Consider the following 5,580-nt stretch of genomic DNA (forward strand, 5'->3'; position numbering starts at 1 on the left):
GGTGTGTGTTGGGGGGGGGGGAGCTCTCAAGCTGAAAGGGGCGGAGTTTGCTTCCATTTCTCCTCCTCCTTCTTACCCCCCCCAGCCCAACACTCCCTCCCTCCCTCCCTGTGGAGGCCACCGTGCGTCTGTGTGGATGCAGCAGTGCGAGCGATGGCCTTCTGGATGTTCCCCTCCTGCCCTTTGAGCACCCAGGAAGGGAGAGGAAGCTCCGCTGGCACCAGTCTGATTCGGCGCAGCTTTCCAGGCAGAGGGCAGTGGCCGCTCTGGCCCCGGCCCCAGGTGCAAGCCGCAGCTGCGCAGCACTGAACCGGCACGGTTGCCCTTAAAGGTGGCCTAAAAACCACTTCATAAAAACAAAGAAACCAAAGCTGTGCAAGGCCTCAGGACTGCTTCACGCAAGGGGAATCTTGCTTCCTAAAACAACAGGTGCTGGAGCCAGCCCAGTTGTGTGGCAGTGAAGTGCATTAATTCCCTGCTGAGGTAGAAAGACACTCTTCACACGCCCAGAAATACACTCTTCGTTCTACCGACATCACCGGTCAGTAGAATTGAGAGCCAGCCAATGGCCATTTCCTTCTGCAGCCTTGCATTTGGGGGCAAATCCATGCAGCTTGGCAGGCCAGTCCCAGGGACACCCGAGCAGCAGTGGGCTGAAAGAACAGAGCCAGGAGGCAGCAGGGGGCTGGGAAACAGAGGGGCCGAGCTCCTGACCCCGGGTGGGGAAAGAGGCCCCGCCTGCTAGACTAAGCTGGCCTTGGGAGGTGGAGCCGAAGGGGTCAGGCAGCGGGCCCTTAGATTCATAGAATGGCAGAGTTGGAAGGGGCCTACAAGGCCATCGAGTCCAACCCCCTGCTCAATGCAGGAATCCACCCTAAAGCCTGTCCAGCTTCCTCCTGAAGGCCTCTAGTGTGGGAGAGGCCACAACCTCCCTAGGTCACGGGTTCCATTGTGTACTGCTCTAACAGGAAGTTTTTCCTGACGTCCAGCTGGAATCTGGCTTCCTTTAACTTGAGCCCGTTATTCTGTGTCCTGCACTCTGGGAGGATCTGGGGGTGGGGTGGGGTGGGGTGAGCTCTGGTCCCAGTGCCTCTTGTGAAGGGTCCGCCCGGGGGCACGAGGGTCCAGGGTGCCGTCTAATCTGCTTAGAGGCACAACATGTTCCGTGTCCGCCCCAGCCTCCCTGTGCCGCCCCCCTCTGCCCGTCCTTCGCCCTTAGGGTTGCCAACAGATTAGCAGAATAATTGACTAACTGCCCAGCTCGTAACTGATTAATCAATAAATAAACCCACAAAATTAAGATGTATTTACATACTGCACTGCCTTATCTTCATAAGAACGCTGTAGGAAGGGGGCAACTTGTGTAGCAACCAGGCCATTAGAAGATCTGCCCAGGCTCCCTGGGCTGCCAGATCGGATGCCTGCTCGGGATGCCATCGCCGTGAGCCGCCGCCCCGAGAACAGGGGCAGAGGCGGCTGCCCGGTGGGACGAAGGGCTTCTCCTAGGGAGCCTTCCAGGGAGGGTACCATCCTGCCCGCTGGCCACTCGGCTGCCCCGTCCCAAACATGGAGCGACTTGCCTTGAGCCCTTGAACCCTGTAGCCCTGGGTTGTTTCCAGACTCACTTGAGCCCCAGGATCATTTTATGCAGAAGAAAGAGCAGGCAGGTGACTTCAAAGTGCAGCTCTGGGGGGGGGGGCGTCCCCCCGCCCCTCCCTCCCTCCCTCCCGCCTGCTTGGCTTGCCTCTCCCTGGAGCCCCCGGAGGTCAGAGAGAGCAAGCGGGGCGGGGCGGGGGGCGCGGAGAGGCCCCGGTGGGCCAGTGACGGCGTTATTCGGCTCCAGGGAGCCCTTGGCCTCCTAAAGAGGAAGGTCTTTATCTACGGATGGCTTCTCTGAAAGCAGGGTCGGGGGCGAGAGAGGTGGAAAGGCAAGGGCTTCCCCGAGGGAGAGGGGCTGGACCCCCCCCCCCCTCGCCGCCACACGAAACGGGGTCCGGAGACGCCCCCGGGGCGGCCTTGGGAAGGCGCCGTTCAGCCCCCACTCCTAATCCCCCCTTCGACACGCTCTGGGCCCCGCCTCGGAGCGCGCAGGGCGACCCAGGCCCATGGGAGGGAGGCGGGGGTCCCCAGGGGCCCCCACTCCCCACCCCGTCGGGCCCGGCGCAGATGGCGCTGAAAGCGCTTCACCGCGAGAGAAACGGAGGCCGAGGGCGGCGGCAGCAGCAGCAGCAGCAGCAGCCGCCTTCGCCTTCGCCTTCCCGCACGTGCAGCACCAGCCAGCGAGTAACCCGGGGAGGGCGGAGTGGGTTGGGGGGTCCCCGCCCCGGGGGCACGCGAGCCCCCTCTCTCCCTCCCCCCCCCCGGGGCCGCCGCCGCCGCCGCCGCGCCCCCCCCGCGCGATGACGTGGGCAGCCTCTGCCACGCGCCCGCCGACTCCCGCGCGGCAGCGCTCTCTGCGCAGGCGCTGCAGGCGGATGGATGGCGCCAAACGCCGCTCTCGCGTGACGCCTCCTGGGTGGGCGGGGCGCTGCGGGGCTGCCGGAAAAGGCTCGTCTTCAAAGCTGCCTTAAAATCACAGAGAGTTCATGTTAGGCGTCTCCTCCTCCTCCTCCGGCGGGCCGTTCCAGGATCCAGGGGCCGCAGAAGAAAAGGCCCTGTGGGAAACGGATGTCGGCCTAGTCTGGGCTGACTGAAGCAAGTTCACCTCAGAGGGCCGGAGAGTGCGGGGAGGCGGACTGCGCGGGAGAAGGCGACCCCGCAGGTAGGCCGGACCCAAACCATGTAGGGCTTTGAAGGTCATGACCAACACTTTGTACTTGGCCCGGAAGCTAATTGGCCGCCAGTGGAGTGATTTCAATGTTGGGGTAACATGCTCACCCCTCGATGTACCGGTGACCAACCTGGCTGCCCTATTTTGAACTAGGTGAAGATTCCGAACTAGGTACAATGGCAGCCCCATGTAGAGCGCATCGCAGAAGTCAAGCCTTGAGCTTAGCAGCACGTGCACGACCGTCTTTAGGTCTTCTGACTCTAAGAAGGGCTGCAGCTAGTTCCAGAGAATATAGCATTGATGGTGCTATATAAATAAATAATAATAATAATAATAATAATAATAACAATAATAATAATAAAAAGGCCTCTGCACATGTTCAGAGTCTGGCGTGGTCAATTCAATACGCCCAGCTGTCCTAGGAGCTCCTTCTGGACTGTGAACAAGGCAGGGATCCCCCTTCCTATTCGGAAGACTCCAGCAGGTGGAGGGGGAGTTCTTGGCCCAGGTCTACCCCCCCCCCTCTGGCTTCTGCCCCAAATCCACACTTGCCCCCCTTGTGCTCACAATGCTGCCCTTTGAAAAAACCCCTTTCCAGCTGCAATAGGAGTAGCCTGCTTTGTGGTGCTGTTGTGTGGCTATGGAGGAGCTGTTCCTCTCGCACCTGGGACGGAGCTCCCTGAGGTGTGATAGAAGTGGTAGAGATATGTGTTGTAGTGAAGTGGGTGCAGGGGATGAGACTTTAGGTTGCTCTGCCGAGGGGCGTGCAATTGGTGGCGTGATGCAAGCAATTACTTCCTTTGAACTGGAAGGCAGCTCCCAAAAGTGTGACTACAGGAACAAAGGCTTCACATACGAAAAGGGCAGTGTGAGCAAAGTTTCTAGATGTTCATAAAACATTTCAACGCTTCAAGTGTTTCAAAATGTGTTTCCTTCCACTGCCTGCCTGACACCCACCTCCAGAATGCCCAAAACCTTCATGGAAACTCTCTCACATCAGCTGAAGTGGGGCTTTTTTCTTACTGGTGCTGAAAATCCATTCTGCACAAACTCAGAGGCATAATCATTTCCTTGGATTAATGCATGGTGCAACTCATTATCCATGCCCACACGTAACAGCAACCCTTCACCCCGTGTCCCCAAGACATTTCTCTGGGACTCCAGCCTGTCCCTCCTTTGTGTCCTTCCAGCATTGGCCAGTGAGAACGGAGTGTTACAGATTTGGTCTTTGCTGAGTGATTTCAGGCGGTAGTTCAAGCACCGAGGAAGCCTTTGCCTGCCAATTCAGTACCGATAGCTGAGCCATATACTTTAAACAAAGTGTATACCCAAAATTGTTTTAGGTGGGTTCCTTTGGGGGTTTGTATTGATAATAGTTAGTAAAACAAAACTCATTTTTATTTTAGAAATGTATTTGTTACATGGCATTCAATACAGCATGTACAAAATGGCACAAAACATGGGATCTGTTAACTTGGAACTCCCCAACCTAGAATCTTTTCCAAACATATGCCAAAGTTTTGTGCTAGTTTTGTGTCGAGCGGGGGTTCGTAGTTAATGCACCAAAAAATGAACTTTGTCATAGAACCTCCAAACTGGTGCCAAAGTTTTGTGCTTGTTTTGTGCCGCAAACCCCGAAGACTGGGAACGACATACCCTTAGGTGTGGTCTGGTGAATGAGATACATGAAATCTTTATTGCTAAAAGCGATAAGCCATCACAATTTGACATAGTTAGAAAAATAAAATACAAGTTAAAAGTGGAATGAAAATAGATATTTTAAAATAAAATAAAAAGATAAACAAAAACAAGAACATAAAAATACACAGCAGCTTTTGACTCCATTAACAGGGATCATCTTTGGGATAAATTGAGTAAAACATCTATAAACAAAAGAGTGCTGATGCTAATGCAAGAGCTTCACTCTGATACGAAGATCCAAGTTAGGTTGAACCGCTCTGGATCGTGATCAGATATGATAACAACCACTCGAGGTGTTCGCGAAGGATGTTTGCTAGCCCCAGCACTGTTTAATATTTATGTAAAATCACTAATAACCAATTTAATCAACAATGCTAATTATGTGCCTCCTAAATTGGGTACTAGGAAAATAACAGTACTCATGTATGCTGACGATACCATTCTACTGTCACAAACGCAACAAGGATTGAGGAGATTGAAAGCCTTTAACCAAATGGCTGTACAAGATAAACTAAAAATCAACTATGAAAAGACAAAAATATTAGTATTTGCCAACAGATATAAAAAACATGTATGGCAGATTGATGGACATCCTATAGAACAAGTGAAGTCCTTTAAATATTTAGGTCTAAATTTCTCAACTGGCTCGTGGAAAAATCATTTTGATAATACTAAAAAAAATTCCATCAATACTGTTAATTCCCTAATAAGATTCTATTGGGGCAGTGGTGGCAAACAGATCCCTCCTGTTCTAAAAATTTACGAGGCTAAAGTTGTTGCCCAGATGTGTTATGGTGCTGAACTTTGGGGGTCTTCTTTGAAAACAGACTTAGAACTAGCCCCTAACAATTACCTACGGGCGATTTTAGGTTTACCCAAAGGATCTGAAACCTCTATCCTTCGGTTGGAAGCTGGCCTTTGTACAGTGAAGGCTATAGTTCATATACATGCCATTAAATACTGGTTGAAATTGAGAAAAGGAATAGGCTCAGCCTTAGTTTTGGCTGCCTTTGAAGAAATGTCGAGATACAATTGTAAGATAAATCCGCCTTGGAATCAGGAAATTCTGCATCTTATTGATTTGTATGATCTTTCTCTGGATTCTTTAG

The sequence above is a fragment of the Elgaria multicarinata genome, chromosome 21 (assembly GCF_023053635.1).
Source record: "Elgaria multicarinata webbii isolate HBS135686 ecotype San Diego chromosome 21, rElgMul1.1.pri, whole genome shotgun sequence".
NCBI classification, from domain to species: Eukaryota; Metazoa; Chordata; class Lepidosauria; order Squamata; family Anguidae; genus Elgaria; species Elgaria multicarinata.